This window comes from Furipterus horrens, unplaced genomic scaffold (genome assembly GCF_987537825.1).
Source record: "Furipterus horrens unplaced genomic scaffold, mFurHor1.1.pri manual_scaffold_7, whole genome shotgun sequence".
NCBI classification, from domain to species: Eukaryota; Metazoa; Chordata; class Mammalia; order Chiroptera; family Furipteridae; genus Furipterus; species Furipterus horrens.
The window spans coordinates 53,979,131-53,997,087 of record NW_028327177.1 but is presented as its reverse complement, the minus strand read 5'-3'; the positions used below and the strand labels follow the sequence as shown (position 1 = coordinate 53,997,087).

Genomic DNA, 17,957 nt, shown 5'->3' with positions numbered 1-17,957 from the left:
TAGTTTCCTGTATTAGGTGATATCATATGGTATTTTTCTTTCCTTGCCTGGTTTATTTCACTAAGCATAATTCTCTCTAGTTCCATCCATGTTGTTGCAAATGGTAGAAGTTCCTTCTTTCTTTCTGCTACATAGTACTTCATTGTGTAAATGTACCACAGTTTTTTTTATCCACTTAACTACAGATGGTCACTCAGGTTGTTTCCAGCATTTGGCTATTATAAACGGTGCTGCTATGAACATAGGTGCATAGGTTCTTTTGAATTGATGTTTCAGGATTCTTTGAGTATAAAGCTAGCAATGGAATTGCTGGATCAAAAGGCAGTTTCATCTTTAGTTTTTTGAGGAAATTCCAAACTTTTTCATAGTGGCTGCATTATTCTGCATTCCCACCAACAGTGCACTAGGGTTCCCTTTTTTTTTTCGCATCTTCGCCAGCACGTATTGTTCGTTGATTTGTTGATGATGGCCATTCTGACTGGTGTGTGGTGGTATCTCATTGTGATTTTTATTTGTATCTCTATGAAGGTTAGTGACGTTGAGCATTTTTTCATATGCCTTTGGACCCGCTCTACATCCTCTTTAGAGAAGTGTTTGTTCAAGTCCTTTGCCCATATTTAATTGAGTTGTCTGTCTTCTTGGTGTTGAGTCATATAAGTTTTTTATGTATTTTAGAGATCAATCCGTTGTCTGAGGTATTACTGGAAAATATGTTTTCCCATATGGTTAGCTCCATTTTCATCTTGCTGATGTTTTCTTTTGCTGAGCAGAGACTCTTTAGTTTGATGTAGTTCCATTTGTTTATTCTTTCCTTTATTTCCCTTGCCTTAGGAGAATATCAGTGGAAATATTGCTATGTGGGATATCTGAAATTTCCCTGCCTGTGTTTCCCTCTAGGACTTTTATGGTGCCACGGCTTACATTTAAGTCTTTGATCCATCTTGAGTTTATTTTCATGGGTGGTGTAAGTTGGTGGTCTAGTTTCATTTTTTGCATGTCTCTGCCCAGTTCTACCAACATCACTTATTGAAGATGCTCTTTTCACTCCATTTCACATTCATTCCCTCTTTGTTGAATATTAGTTGATCATATAGACCTGGGTTTATTTCTGGGCTCTGTATTCAATTCCATTAATCTATATGTCTGTTCTTATGCCAGTACCAGACTGTTTTGATTGCAGTGGACTTGTAGTATAGTTTGGTATCAGATATTGTGATTTCTCTTACTGTATTCTTCTGTTTCAAGATTGCTATGGCTACTTGGGGTATTTTTTGGTTCCATATAAATTTTTGAAATATTTTTTCTAGGTCTGTGAAATATGTCATTGGTATTTTAATACAAATTACATTGAATGTGTAAATTGTTTTAGGTAGTATGGACATTTTAATGATGTTGATTCTTTCCACCCACGAACATGGTATATGCTTCCATTGTTTGTATTTTTTTTTAAATTTCTTTCTTCAGTGTTATGTAGTTTTCTGGGTACAGTGCTTTTACCTCCTTGGTTAAGTTTATTCCTAAGCACTTTATTTTTCTTGCTGCTATAGTAAATGGATTTTTTCTAGTTTCTGTCTCTGACATTTTATTTTTGGTGTACAGAAATGCCTTCTGTTTCTGAATATTGACTTTGTACCCTGTTATTTTGTCAAATTCACTTATTATGTCAAGTAGTTTATTAGTGGAGTCTATAGGGTTTCTTATGTACACTATCATGTCATATGCAAATAATGACAGTTTTACTTCTTCTTTTCCAATCTGGATGCCTTTTATCTCTTTTTCTTGTCTGATTGCTGCAGCTAGAACCTCCAACACTATGTTGAATAAGAGTGAAGAAAGTGCAGATCTTTTTCTTGTTCCTGATCTCAGGGGGAATTCTTTCAGTTTTTGTCCATGATATATGATGTTGGTTTAAAGTTTCATGTATAAAGCCTTTATTATTTTGAGGTATGCCCCCTCTAATCCCATTTTACTGAGAGTTTTTATCATAAATGATTGTACTTTATCAAATTCTTTTTCAGCATATGTGGATATGATCATGTGGGTTTTGTCTTTCATTTTGTTTACATGGTGTATTACATTTATTGATTTGCAAATTCTAAACCATCCTTGCATCCCTGAGATGAATCTCACTTGGTCGTGGTGTATGGTCTTTTTAATGTATTGCTGGATCCTGTTTGCCAATATTTTGTTAATGATTTTAGCATCTACGTTCATCTGCAATATTGGCCTGTAGTATTTTTTCTTTGTTGTGTCTTGACCTGGTTTTGGAATTAGGGTTACACTGTCTTCATATAAAGAGTTTGGGTGTTTTCCTTCTTTTTGGATTCTTGGTAATAATTTGAGAAGGATAGGCATTAGTTTTTCTCTCAATGTTTTGTAAAATTCACCTGTGAAGCCATCCGGTCCAGGGCTTTTGTGTGCTGGAAATTTTTTGATTACTGTTCCTATTTCACTCTTTGTTATCAGTCTGTTCAGGCTTTCTTCTTCTTCTTGATTCAGTTTTGGAAGATTATATGTTTCTAGAAATTTGTCCATTTCATCTAGGTTGTCATATTTCTTGTCATACAATTGTTTGTAGTAATTTCTTACAATCCTTTGTATTTCTTTGATGTCAATTGTGAAATGTTCTCTTTTATTTCTAATTTTGTTTATTTGGTTCCTCTCTCTTTTTTTCTTGATGAACCGGGCTAAAGGCTTGTCAGTTTTTTTTATCTTTTCAAAGAACCAGCTCCTACTTTTGTTGAATTTTTGAAGTGTTAGTTTAGTCTCTATGTCATTTAATTCTGCTCTTATCTTGACGATTTCCTTCCTTCTACTCTCCCTGGGCTTTGTTTGTTGTTGTTATTCTAGTTCTTGTAGCTGTAGAATTATATTTTTAATTTGTGATACTTCTATCCTTTTCAGGTAGGCCTGTATTGCTATGAACTTTCCTCTCAGGACTGCTTTTTCTGTGTCCCACAGGTTTTGGGCTGTTGTGTGTTTATTATCATTAGTTTCCAGAAACTTCTTGATTTCTTTCTTGATTTCATTGTTAACCCATTCATTATATAAAATTATATTATTTATTCTCCATAAATTTGATTGTCTTTGTGTTTCTTGCTTGGAGTTGGTTTTTAGTTTCAAGGCATTGTGGTCTGAGAAGATGCTTGATACAATTTCAGTTATCTTGAATTTGTTGAGACTTGTTTTATGTCCTACAATGTGGTCTATCTTTGAAAATGACCCATGTGCATTTGAAAAGAATGTATATTTTGCTTCTCTTGGGTGAAAAGTTCTATAAACAGCATTCTCTCACTTATTGTGGTTATTATGTTCTAGACTCCCCGCGAAGTAAGAAACTTACATCTATTCTACACTCTTAAACTTACATAAATTTAACAACATACATATACAGTACCACAAGATCCCATGATATAGCGAAATACGTGATAAATAATTAAATATAATATTTTAAAATATCTCGCGATAAATCGACGCCATGATACTTGAACTGCAATATAGAGAGGAACTACTGTATACCAATTAAGTCCATTTGATGTAGTGTGTTGTTCAATGCCTCAATTTTCTTGGTGCTTCTTTGCTTTGAAGATCTTTCTATTATTGATAATGGGGTGTTAAAGTCTCCTACTATGAGTGTGTTGCTGTTGATATCTTTCTTGTAGTCTTCTAGTATTTTCCTTATATATTTGAGTGCTCCTATGTTGGGTGCATATATGTTTACCAGTGTTATATCTTCTTGATGGATTGTTCCCTTAAGTTTTATGAAATGCCCTTCTTTGTCTTTTTTTATGGCCTTTGCTGTGGAATCTGTTTTGTTTAAGTATTGCTACCCCAGTTTTCTTTTTCATTTCCATTTGCCTGAAATAATTTTTTCATCCCTCCCTTTCAGTCTGTATAAATCTTTTGTTTTGAGGTGTGTCTCTGATAGACAGCATATATGTGGGTTATGTTTTCATATCTATTCTGCTACTTTATGTCTTTTGATTAGACCATTTAACCCATTTACATTTAAGATTATTATTGATAGGAATTTGTTCATTTCCTTTGTTCCTGTGTTTCTCTCCCTCTTTCTTTTTCTTCTTTTTCTTAAAGTATTCCCTTTAGCATGTCTTGCAATTCTGTTTTGGTGGAGATGTCTTCTTTTAGTCTTTGTCTGGGAAACTCCTTATTTCATCTTCCATTTTGAAGGAAACCCTTGCTGGGTAGAGTATTCTTGATTGTAGGCCTTTGTTCTTCATTGCTTGAAATATTTTTTGCCATTCCCTTCTGGCTTGTAGTGTTTCTGTTGAGAAATCAGTTGATAACCTTATTGGACCTCCCTTGTATGTTATTTGCTGTTTTTCTCTTGCTGCTTTTAGGATTCTCTCTTTATCTTTGAATGTTGCCATTTTAATTATGATTTGCTTTGGAGTGGACCTTTTTGGGTTTATCTTCATTGGGACCCCTGTGCTTTCTGGTCTTGCATGACTTTTTCTCTCATCAAGCTAGGAAAATTTTCTATCATTACTTTTTCAATCAGGTTTTCTATCTCATGCTCCTTTTCTTCTCCTTGTATCTCTATTATACAAATCTTTTTATTTCATGTTGTCCTGCAGTGCTCTTAAGCCCTCTTTATTCTTTTTACACCTTTTAAATTTTGTCGTATTGTCTGGGAATTTTTTTCTACATTGTCCTTCAACTCACTGATCTGATCCTCTACTTCCTTTAGCCTGCTTTGGACTGATTCTGCTGTGTTATTCAGTTCCAAAATTGTATTTTTCACTTCCTCCTGGTTCTTATTGATTGCTTCTATGCCCTTTTTTATGCTGATATAGTTCTTCGTAAGTTCAGTGTAGCTTCCTTGGAGTTCTTTGTAGTTTCCCTGGAGTTCTTTGTAATTCCCCTGGAGTTTGTTGTAGTTTTCTTTGAGTTTGTCAAGTTCAGTGAGCTTCCTTATAACCATTCTTTTGAATTCCATGTTTGATAGTTTGGTTGCCTGTGTTCCATCTCTCTCTCTCTCTCTCTCTCTCTGTGTCTCTCTGAGGATTCCTCTTTTTTTTTTTCTTTCTCACTATGTTGTATGTTTCTTGTTTGTTTTTGTTTCTTGGATTTGTCTGCTTTGATTTCCCTCTTTCGTGGTATGAGAGTTTGTATAGGAGACCTGGGAGATTCAGTGGTGCAATCTCTTTGATCTCCTGAGCTTGATGTTTTTTGGATGCCGTTTATGTTATTTGTTTAAGCTGTCTGGTTATATTTCAGTTACTCTTTGGTGGAGTCTTCCTTCTGGCTAGTTGATTGAGAGTCACTCTGCCCACCTTGTCTTGAGTGCTTTTGTGGAGATGCTGTTAAAACATAAACACACAACCCAGGCAAAAACCCACACCCTCAAAAGTATCCCCCACCCACAAACATACTATCAATAGCAAATGAGCCAGTATTAATATAGATGTAAAGAGGTTAAGACTATTATACTATATGAAAAACTGATGAGTTGTTTTAAGTGATAGATGATTTTTGAGAGGGAAGATAGTAGAATAATAGTAGTAGCAAGTAGTGTCAAGGCTATGCGAGATAGTAAGTAGTATTATGTTGTATGTTGAAAAAGGGAGGGAAGAATGCAGAATGATGTGAGAAATTGGAAGGCTATAGTATTAGGTTTATATAACAGTTACATGCTTTATATGCAAGAGGGAGGATAAACAAAACAGACAAACACACAATAATTAAGAAGAATAGGATGGAGAGAAGGAGGAAATAGATTAAATATTTTTTTCTCCAATACAACCTTTGGACGCTGTCTTTTTTATTCTGGATTTGCCCCTGTTCAAAATTTCATGGGTTTCAAATCTTCTTTTCTGGCTGGCTGGTTGTGAGGAGATCTGACTGGATTCTGAGGCTACTATTTTATCACTTGTGGGCTTGCCACCACTCCCTACTGTGAGCTGCACTGAGTTGGGTGTCACCCCGTTTGCCCTGCAGCACCCTTTAGCACTGCTCAGGCTTGTGTAGCAATGCTGTTCTGCTGGGAAGCCAGTGCTCAAGCCCCTAGTCCCTGCTGAGCCTCAAGTTCTGTTTCCTTTCCTCCTCCAAAAAAGTCTCTATGTTGCCCTCAAGCTGCAGCACCTGCCTGTGTCCCTGGCTGGCAGTGCCTTATTGTGCACCTGTGCTTACTGCTTGGCTGCCTGGGGTCTCTACCAAGTCTGCATTTCCACTGCAGTTTTCCTGTATGGGCCCCTCTCCATGGCTCAGTTCTGCTTTTTTGTTTGTTGGAGCCGTGATGTGAGTTCCCAGGGTGCAGTGTTGCCAGCTCAGGGTTGCCAGCTCAGGGAGTCCCCACCTAGACTCAGTTCATACAGTTTCTCAGTCTGGGCTGTTCACTGTCTTCCCATGCCTCCTGCTTTTCAATGAAACCTTCTCATTGACTCCCTCCTGGACTTTGCTGGTCCGAGTGTCTATGGCAGGGGGAAGTTTCTAAGCAGACCCTGGCTAGTGAGCCAGCTGTCCCCTTTGGGTGCAGTGCAGCAGAGGCGCTGGGCTGTGAGGCCCAGCGACTCTGCTTGGAGAGCACAGGCAAGCTTTCTGCCCTCTTTCATGCTACTCCCACACTTTCATTCCTGTTGACACTATCTGAAATCCACACTCACTCACTTCTCTCTGTGTTTGTTCTCCAAGTTTTCTTGCAATGGGAGCAAGCAGACAACACTGCTACCTACTCTGCTGCCATCTTCTCATTATCTGTAGCTAATCTCTTTGGTCCTGAAATATTTATGCTGAGAAATCAGCTGGCAGTCTTATGGCAGCTCTCTTTTAGGTAACTAATGGTCTTTTTCTTGTGGTTTTTAAGATTCTCTCTTTGTTTTTAACCTTTACCATTTTAATTATGATGTACCTTGGTGTGGGCCTTTATGGGTTCATCTTATATGGGACTCTCTGCACTTCCTGGACTTGTGTGTCATTTTTTGTTGTCCATATTATGGAAGTTTTCAGCCATTATGTCTTCAAATAGATTCTCGATTCCTTTCCCTCTCTCTTCTTATATTACCCATATAACACCTATGTTGTTATGCTTCATGTTGTCTCAAAGGTCTCTCAAACTATTTCCACATTTTATTTTATTTTTCTTTTTGCTGTTCTTATTGTTTTTTTCTTCTTTGTCTTCTAACTCACTGATTTGTTCCTATGTTTCATTCAACCTATTGTTTTTTTCTTTCCAGTATATTCTTCATTTCAGATCTTTTAATCTTCATTTCTGTCCATAGATGTAATTTTTATGTCTTTTTTTCATGCTGTTGAGCATCCTTATTACCATTATTTAAGATCTGTATTTCATAAATTGCTTGACTCTATTTAATTTAGCTCTTATTTTGAATTTTTTCTCCTGTTCTTTCATTTGACACACTAGATCAGATGGATTTAATTGATGTATTTAGAACATTTCAATCCAAAACAGCAGAATATACATTCTTTCCAAATGCACATGGAACATTTTCTAAGATACACTACGTGTTAGGACAAAAGCAAATCTCAATGCATTTAACAAGAATGAAATCAGAACAAGTATCTTCTCTGACCATAATGGTATGAAGGTAGAAATTGATCATACACATAAACACATGCATGAACATGCACGCAAAACTAAAAAACAAAACCACATGAAGCCCAAAACATATTATTAAACAATGAATGAGTTAAAGTGAGATCAAGGAAGAAATCAAAATATATCATACTTTGAAGCAAATTAAACATGAGAACACAACAACCCAAAATCTATGGGACACAGTGAAAGCAGTCCTAAGAGAAAAATTCAAAGCTTTATAGGCCTATCTCAAGAAACAAGAAAATCTTAAATAAACAATATAACTTTACACTTAAGTGAACTTAGAAAAGAAAAACAAAGAAAGCTCAGTGAGTAGAAGGAAGGAAGTAATAAAGATCAGAGGATAAAATGAAATAGAGTCCAAAGTAACAATACAAAACATCAGTGAAACCAAGAGCTGCTTCTTTTTTTAAATATGTTTTATTGATTATGCTTTTACAGTTGTCCCAATTTCTTTTCACCCTGCTCACCTCCACTGGGTGACCCCCCTCCCTCCCGTTGTCCACCTCTTTTAGTCCGTGTCCATTGGTTGTTCATATAGTTCTTCTCAACCTCTTTCTGTCTACTCCATTCCCTCCTACTATATTCTTAATTCCTGTACCATCTCCCTCCCTTTCCCCATTCCCCCTACCTGCTGACCTCCCCCCAATATGTTCCCCATACCTATAGTTCTTTTTCCACTCTCATTGCCTACTTAGTTTGCCTTTGTTTCAATTCCCTAGCTTCTGTTGTTGGTTGTTGTGATACAATTTTCATTTTAATGTTCATAGTTTTGATCCTCCTTATTCTAAATCAGTCCCTTTAACATCTCATATAATAGTGGCTTGGATCTAATGAACTTTTTCAGTTTTACTTTGTCCTGGAAGTACTTTCTCTGTCCTTCTATTTTGAATGACAATTTCACTGGATAGAGTATTCGTGGCTGTAGATTTTTGATTTTCATTACTTTTAATATTTCTTGCCAGTACCTTCTTGCCTGTAGGGTCTCCTTTGAGAAATCAGCTGATAGTCTAATTGGGACCCCTTTGTACATAATTCTTTTCTTCTCTCTTGCTGCTTTTAAGATTCTCTCTTTATCTTTAATTTTTGACATTTTGATTATAATATGCCTTGGAGTAGTTCTCCCTGGATCCAGTTTTTCTGAAACTCTCTGTGCTTCCTGGACCTGTAAGTCTATTTTCTCCCCCAAGTTTGGGAAGTTCTGCTTCATTATTTTTTCACATAATTTTTCAATTTCTAGTTTTTCTTCTTCGCCCTCTGGCAATCCAATTATTTGAATGTTCGTTTGCTTATAGCTGTCGCAGAGGTTGCTGATCCTCTCTTAATTTTCCTTACTTTTTGTTTCCTCTTTCTGCACTGGTTGACTGTCCCTTCTCTATGTTCCAGTTTGTTGATTTGATCTCTGGATTTTACTTCCTCACCACTTGTCTCGTATGTGTTTTTGTTTGTTTCAGTATGAGTATCTTTCATTTCTTCCCTGTCTTGTTCCAAACCTTTTGTTAATTCTCTAAGCCACCTTATAACTATAGCTCTAAGCTGAGCCTCAGAAAGGTTTTTTCTTTGTTTGTCTGTCAGGTCCCGCATCTGCTGCTTGGTGAGCTGCGTCACCAGGATTTCAATCATTGTCTGCTTCATTCTGACAGACTTGTGTTTAGCTTTGCTTCCTGGGGAGGCTATAGGGGGAGGAGCCCCATGCACTCGTCACTACCCAGAGACAGAGGCGATCTGCGACTTTTTTTCGCAGTCCTGTGGCGCTTTGTGTGGGGGCAGGGGTTCAAGATGGATTCCTGCCATTACTCTCTGCTGAGATACCGGGATCCATTCCCCGGCCCTCTGGGCCTCACCGTCCAAGGCAATGAGGGGGCTGCCTTTCCCAGCGTTGGGATAATGAGCTGCCAGGAATCGACTGCAGTTGGGATTGTTCCCCTGATGTTTCTTGCAGTCCCGCCACTATCCCTGCTGCTACTGCGGACAGCACCGCATTTTCTCGCCCCTCCTACCCATCAGGTCAAGCGCTGCTGGTTTATAACTTCATATGTTGGGCTTCCATGTAGTTTTATTTTCTGGAATTTCTAGTTATCTTTTATTTTGAGGTAGTTGTATTCCTTTTTAGTTGTAGATGGAGACCAATCGTGTCAGTCTAAGCCTCTATCTTGGCCAGAAGAAGAGCTGCTTCTTTAAAAACATAAACAAGACTGACATACTCATCAGAAAAAAAAGAGGCAGAACTCAAATAAATAAAATAAAAAATAAAATAAAGAAGTAATAACAGACTAATAATTACTAACCTAATCAAATCGCTAAACAAAAAACTTCCAGTATACAAAAGCCCTGGACTACATGGCTTTACACATGATATTTACCAGAATTTCAATGAAGAATCAATACTCTTCCTCCTCAAAATATTTCAAAAAATTAGAAGAGGAAAGCTCTCATTTTCACTTTATGACACCAATAATACTCTGATTCTAAAATATACAATTTTTTAAATTTACCATTTGTTTTCATTCTGATTGTGTTTTTTTCTTTATTTACTTGTTGTTTTTCTATTACAGTTGTCCCATTTTTCCCCCATTGCTCCCCACCACCCATCCATCTCTTCTCCTTCAGTCAATCCCCACCCCGTTGTCCATGTCCATAGGTCATTTATACTAGTTCTTTAATCAAAACCTTTCCCTTCTTATCCTTCTTCTCGACCTCCCCACTCTCCCCTGGTCACCATTAGTCTCCTCCCTGTTTACATGCCTCTAGTTCTATTTTGCATATTTGTTTGGGTTGTTTATTAGTTTCCTGTAGTAGTTGATATCATATGGTATTTGTCTTTCTTTGCCTGGCTTAATGAGCTAAGCATAATTCTCTCTAGTTCCATCCATGTTGTCACAAATGGTATGAGTTCTTTCTTTCTGCTGCATAGTATTCCATTGTGTAAATGTACCACAGTCTTTTGATCCACTCATCTACAGATGGGCACCTAGTTTGTTTCCACCACTTGGCTATTGTAAATAGTGCTGCTATGAATGTAGGGGTGCATAGGTTTTTTTAAATTGGTGTCTCAGGATTTTTTGAGTATAATCCTGGCAGTGGAATTGCTGGGTGAAAATGCAGTTTCATTTTTAGTTTTTTTGAGGAAATTTTATACTGTTTCCACAGTGGCTGCACTAGTCTGCATTCCCATCAACAGTGCACTAGGGTTCCCTTTTCTCCACATCCTCACCAGCACTTATTGTTTGTTGACTTGTTGATGATAGCCATTCTGACTGGTGTGAAGTGGTATCTCATTGTGGCTTTAATTTGTATCTCTCTGATGGCTAGTGATGTTAAACATTTTTTCATATGCCTAAGGACCCTCTGTATGTCCTCTTTGGAGAGGTGCTTGTTCAGGTCCTATGCCAATTTTATTATTATTATTATTATTATTTTAATTTTATTTTTATTGTTTTTCTGTTACAATTGTCCCACTTTTTCCCTTATTGCTGCACCCCACCCAGCCCACCCTTTCTCCCACAGTCCATCCTGACCCCATTGTCCATGTACATGTGTTATTCATATTAGTTCCTTTGCTAAACCCTTCCCCTACTTCCCCCCCTCCCTCGATAACTCTTATTATGCCCATTTTTAAATTGGATTGTGTGTCTTTTTGATGTCATGATGTAGAAGTTCTTTATATATTTGGAGATCAATCCCTTGTCTCAGGTATCATTGGAAAATATGGTTTTTCATATAGTTGGTTCCCTTTTTTCATCTTGTCGATGTTTTCCTTTTCTGAGCAGAAACTTTATTTTGATGTAGTCCCATTTGTTTATTCTTTCCTTTATTTTCCTTGTTCTAGGCGATATATCGGCGAAAATATTGCTATGTGGGATATCTTAAATTTTCCTGCATATGTTTTCCTCTTGGACTTCTATGGTTCCATGGCTTACATTTAAGTATTTTATCCATCTTGAGTTTATTCTGGTATATTGTGTAAGTTGGTGGTCTAGTTTCATTTTTTTTTTTTTCATGTCCCTGTCCTCTTCTCCCAGGAACATTTCTTGAAGAGGCTGTTTTCATTCCATTTTATGTTTCTACTCCCTTTGTCAAATATTGGTGGACCATATACACCTGGCTTTACTTCTGGGTTCTCTATTCTGTTCCATTGATCTATATGCCTGTTCTTATGCCAGCACCAAACTCTTTTGATTACAGTGGCCTTGTAGTATAATTGTGAAATCAGGTATTGTGATTTTTCCTACTATGTTCTTCTTCCTCAAGATTGCTATGGCTAGCTGGAGTCTTTTTTGGTTCCATATACATTTTGATATATTTATTCTAGTTATGTGAAAAATGTCTTTGGTATTTTAATAGGTATTGTGTTGAATCTATAAGTTCCTTTGGATAGTATGGACATTTTAATGATGTTGATTCTTGTCATCCATGAACATGGTATATGCTTCCATTTACTTGTATCTTCCTTAACTTCTTTCTTCAGTGTCGTGTAGTTTTCCAAGTACAGGACTTTTACCTCCTTGGTTAAGTTTATTCCTAAGTACTTTATTTTTCTTGTTACTATAGTAAGTAGGATTTTTTTCTAGTTTATATCTCTGATATTTTATTGTTGGTGTACAGAAATGCCTTCGATTTCTGAATATTGACTTTGTACCCTCTATTTTGCCAAATTCACTTATTATGTCAAGTAGTTTTTTCATGGAGTTTATAGTGTTTTCTATGTACACTCTCATGTAATCTGCAAATAATGACAGTTTTACTTCCTCTTTTCAGTTTTTCTTGTCTGATTGCTGTGGCTAGAACTTCCAAGACTGTGTTGAATAGGAGTGGAGAGAGTGGCTATCCTTGTCTTGTTTCTGATTGTAAGGCAGTGGTTCTCAGCCTTTCTAATGCTATGGCACTTTAATATAGTTCCTCATGTTGTAGTGACCCTCAACCATAAAATTATTTTTATTGCTACTTCATAACTGTAATTTTGCTATTGTTATGAATCTTTATGTAAATATTTGATATGCAGGATGTATTTTCATTGTTACAAATTGAACATAATTAAAACATAGTGATTAATCATGAAAACAGTATGTGATTATATATGTGTTTTCCAATGGTCTTAGGTGACCCTTATGAAAAGGTAGTTTGACCCCCAAAGGGGTCATGACCCACAGGTTGAGAACCAATGTCTTAAGGGGAATGCTTTCAATTTTTGTCCATCGAGTATGATGTTGTCTTCAGGTTTCTCGTATATGGTCTTTATTAGGTTCTTATATTTCTGTTATCTTCATGATAACGTCGCATAAGTATTAGGGTTGTTTACTAATATTCTGTGTCTCTTACTGCCTCATCTATGATTAATTTTATGTCTTTATAAGAGCAGTGCTTGTCAATTAAATATTACTATAAATGTAGGTTTTAATTTTAAGATTTTATTTATTTATTTTTGATAGAAGGGAAGGGAGGGAAAAACAGAGGGTGAGAAACATCAATATGAGAGAGAAACATCAACCTGTTGCCTCTCACACACTTCTCAACTGGGGACTAAACATGCAACCCAGGCATGTGGCCTGACTGGGAATCAAACCAGCAAACTTTCACTTTGCAGGATGATGTCCAACTAACTGAGACACACACTGGTCAGGGCTAGAAGTAGATTTTACCCCAATGCACATTTACAGTACTTTCTCTTTCTTTTAGTTATTACAAAGAAAGATTTCAGATAGTAGGTAATCAATACATGAGGTCAAGAACTTCAATTTTTCTGTGATGCATTTATACCATGAGGAATAAAAAGCTCACTTGTTTTAAGTCAATGAGAGTTAGTGGAAATGTTTTTATCCCAGAATAATATTACCTATTCTAACTCATAAGCCTGAATTTAATATGATTTTTTCCAGATATTTGTATTTACTTCTGTTGGGTAACTTTAGGAACTCTAAAATATTAGCTTTGAGTTTTTAAGATAACATATAGGGTGTAAATTGCACTCCAAATCCATGTATTTTAGAATTATAGTTAGAAATTTTAAGGACACATTCTAGTTAATTTTCTGTATCCAGAACTATGACTGAGAAAGTTATATTTAGTGTCATCTGTAAAGAGAGTAGGTTTTATTGAGTTCACCAATAATGGAAATTTTTCTGTAGCTATTCAGGCATTATTTTCAGGTCTTTGTTCAAAAGATTTTTTAAGGTAAACTTTAGGTGCTTTTTCTTTGCCCACTACATTGTGCATTAAAATCCTGCTGTTAGCCTAAGAGGCATTGGCACAAACCTGAAAAGCTAATGCCAGTTAAAGATCAGAGATGTCTTTCAACTTGTACATATTTCTTATTTCTGTTTAGGATATTCACTTAACTTGTATTTTTTTCCAGCATTTTGATTATGATGTATGAGGAAGAGATTATCTGAATGATTTTATCTACCTGTTAAAAGAAAGAACTCAATTGAGTTTTTTGAGTTTCTCATTATGAGCTGCATTTTCATTAATTAATGTGTTCTATGAGATGATATCTATTGAAAAAAATGATGAATTTAATCTAAATATAAATGGACGGTCTTCACTTTAATATACTCAAGTTTATTCCTTCAATTAAAAAGTGATCCTGATTTATCTTTAAATCTGTTCTTTTGCTATTTTTTCCATAAAATTCATGTCTTGGATACTATTTGCTTGTAATATATTTTCTGATGTCTTAATATATATAGCTGCCAAAATATATAAAAATAAAGTCATGCATTTATATTGAATTTTGCACACCAAATGCTATATTACTTTACAAAACTGAAATTTATCTTTTAATCAAATATAATAATGCATTTTAAATAATTATGATCAGTCATCTGTTTCATCCTTATGCTCACAATATTTCTGCAAAAATGCTTTTTCCCGCAAATTACATATTTACAATTTTAAAAAACTTATTTTAAGTATAGCACACAAAATCAAGCACTGATTTAAGTGACTTCAAATAGCTAATTATGTGTATTATATTTTTTCCAGCTTTATTGAGACATAATTGACATATAACATGTAAGTTTAAAGTGGACATAAATTTGAAATATTTATGTATGTCAAAACACTAACTACAATGTTAGTTAACATACCCATCACCTTAGATTTTACCTTTATTATGTGTGTAGTTAGAACTTTTAATAATATAATCTTTTAGCAACTTTCAAGTATACAATACAATATTGTTAACCATAGTCTTGATGCTGTACATTATATCCCCAGAGCTTACTCACCCTATAACTGCTGTCACCCATTTTCTCCCTCCCCTAGTAACTAGCAATCTAGTAAATGCTTCTATGATTTTATTTTTTTAAATTTTAGACTTCATGTGTGAGTGGGATTATGCAGACTTTGTCTTTTACTGTATGACATTTTACTTAGCATAATATCCTCAAATATGTGTGTGTGTGTGTGTGTGTGTGTGTTTTCCTTCATTCATTCATCTGTCAATGAACACTTAGGTTGTCTTAGGTTTATGAGTAATGCTGCAATGCTGCAATGAACATGTGAATATGAAGGGGCAGGTATCTCTTTGACATAGTATTATAATTTTATTTCCTTTGGATTTATTCCAAAAAGTGGAACTGCTAGATCATATGGTAGTTTATTTTTAATTTTTTGAAGGTACTTTATACTGTTTTCCATAGTGCTTATATCGATTTACATTTGCACCAACAGTGCACAAGGGTTATCTTTTCTCCACATCCTTGCCAACAGTTACTTTTGTTGTCTTTATAATAGCTATTCTAACAGGTATGAAGTAATATCTCTAACTGATGGTTTTCCTTTGCATTTTTCCTAAGGCTCAGTGCTGTTATGCACATTTTCATGTACCTGATGGCCATTTGCATGGCTTTAAAAAAATAAGTCTATTTAATTTCTCTACTCATTTTAAATTAGATGATATAGCTGATTATTTATTTATTTGTTTTTTTGTAACTGAGTTGTATGAGTTCCATATATATATATATATATATATATATACACACACACACACACATATTTAATATATACATTTCTTTCAGATGAATAGTTTGCAAATATTTTCTTCTGTTATATCAATCACCTCTCTATTTTTTTTTTCTTTTACTATAAGATGTTTATTGTAAGATAATTTACAAGTATCTTGCTGTCTTTAGTAATTTAAACAATGGACCAAAAATTTCTTCTGACCAGGACAGCAGTAAGCTAAAAACAAATCAGCTGGCTGAATTTTCCTTCTTTACCTCTTGTCTGAGGACGAAACTTGATTTTCATTAATCCAGAGCTGCAGCACCAGAGATGATTTCAATCAACTCCTTTGTGATGACAGCTTGGCGGGTGCGGTTGAAGGTCAAAGTCAATTTGTCAATCATCTCAGAAGCATTCTTGCTCGCATTGTCCATGGCTGTCATCCTGGCACTTTGCTCACTCATGGTGGATTCCTTCAGCGAGTAGTAGATGATGTTGGCCAGACTATATTCCTGGTAATTCTGCAGCACGTCAGCATCAATGTCATCATAGATACTCATGCTCTCAACACTTGCAATGGTATTAAGAGAAAAGATGGGCTTTTCTTCTGTCTTGTAGGATATGACAGACCTGAATCGATTAAAGACGATAGATCCTTCATCAAATTCATATCCATAATTTATTAATTCCAGGGCAATGACTGATGCATCTCCAAAAGTAGGGGGTTTTCTTCTCACTTCTTTGAATATCACCAGAAAATGGTCAGAATGAGTCCTATGAAGTATATCCCTAATTTTATCTCCAATTCCAACAATCTTAACTTCTTTCCTGGCTGCTGTGAGAGTAGCCACCTCATTTTTCATCTGTTTAGCAACTGAGGAATGGATAGCACCACAGAGCCCTCTGTCTGAGGATACGCCAATAAGGAGATGCTTCTTCTTGTCTTCAGGTGCCTTAATATCAGCTTTTTCATACAGAGCCAAAGATCCTACTCCATACACTCGAGCTGGTTTCAACTCCCTTTCAGCTCGGGCATATTTTGCTGCTGCTACCATTTTCATAGACTTGGTAATTTTCTGGATGTTTTTGATAGACTGCAGCCTCCTGGTAATATCTTTCAAAGTTGCCATATTTCGAACCTGGATCCATTGAGGCTGCACGGCCCAGGCTGAGACCCCAACGACGCCCGCCCGAGAAAACATGGTGGTACCTCTCTATTTTGGTGATTCTTTCTTTTGCTATGTAGAAACTATGTACTTTTATATAGTTCCACTTCTTTATTTTTGCTTCTATTGTTTTAGTGCCTTGTCCAAAAAACTGTTGCCAAGACAAGTACAATGGTGCTTTTTCTCTTATGTTTTCTTCTAGGAATTTAATGAATTCAGATTTCATATTTAAATTTTAAAGCCATTTTGAGTTAATGTTTGTGACTCTTATAGGGGTTTAATTTTATTCTTTGATATGTGAATACCCAGGTTTTCCAACACCATTTATCTAAAAGACTATTCCTTATTGACTATTTTTGGGTCACTTGTCAAATATTAATTGATCATGTACATGTGGGTTTACTTCTGGGATCTTGATTCTGTTGCACTAGTTTACTAGTCTGTTTCTATTCCATTATCATGCTCTTTAGATTACTACAGCTTTGTGCCGGAGTTTTAAATCAGGAAGAATGGTATCTCCAAATTGGTTCTTTTTTTTCTTTGTTTTTTTCATGATTACATTGGATATTCAAGTCCTTTACTTGTTCCATTCAAATTTTATTATTGCTCTTTTCTATTTCTGTAAAATAATTATTTAAATCTTGATAGGGATTGCATTTAATTTATAAATTAAGTAGGGTAATAGGTGTATTTTTTAAATATTAATTCTTCTAAAACAGAAACACAGGATGTCTTTTCATTTATTTGTGTCTTCTTCATTTTTTGTTCAACATATAATTTTCAATCTACAAATCTTTTTCACCTTCTTGCTTAAATTTCTTCCTAAGTGTTTTATGGCTTCTTGCTATTGTAAATGGTGTTCTCTTTATTTCTTTTATATAGTTATTTTTTTTTTAGTGTATAGAAATACTCTAATTTTTGTCTGTTGATTTTGTATCCTGAAAGTTTACTGAACTTATTTATTTGTTCCTTTTTGTTCCGAGAACCTTTAAGGACTTTTATGTATAAGATTGTGTCATCTGCAAACAGAGACAATTTGACATATTTCTTTCAGATTTAGATGACTTGTTTCTTCTTCTTGCCTAATTTCTCTGCCCAGAACTTCTAGTACCATGTTGAATTAAAACAATGAGAGTGAGCACCATTTTCTTGTCTCAATCTTAGGTATTTTCACAATTGCGTATAATGTTTGAAGTGGGTTTACCATATATGAACTTTATCATTTGAAATACTTTTTGTTAAATATTAAAAAAAACTATCAATAAGATTAA

General features: G+C 35.4%; 1 protein-coding gene and 1 pseudogene across 1 annotated transcript in view; one reads left to right on the top strand and one right to left on the bottom strand.

The window, feature by feature from the left end:
* SNTG1 (syntrophin gamma 1) overlaps window positions 1–17,957 on the top strand; it is an 850,024-nt gene that overhangs the window by 167,795 nt on the left and 664,272 nt on the right. The gene's annotated exons all lie outside the window — the stretch shown is intronic.
* LOC150004466 (ATP synthase F(1) complex subunit gamma, mitochondrial pseudogene) lies at window positions 15,649–16,722 on the bottom strand (annotated as a pseudogene).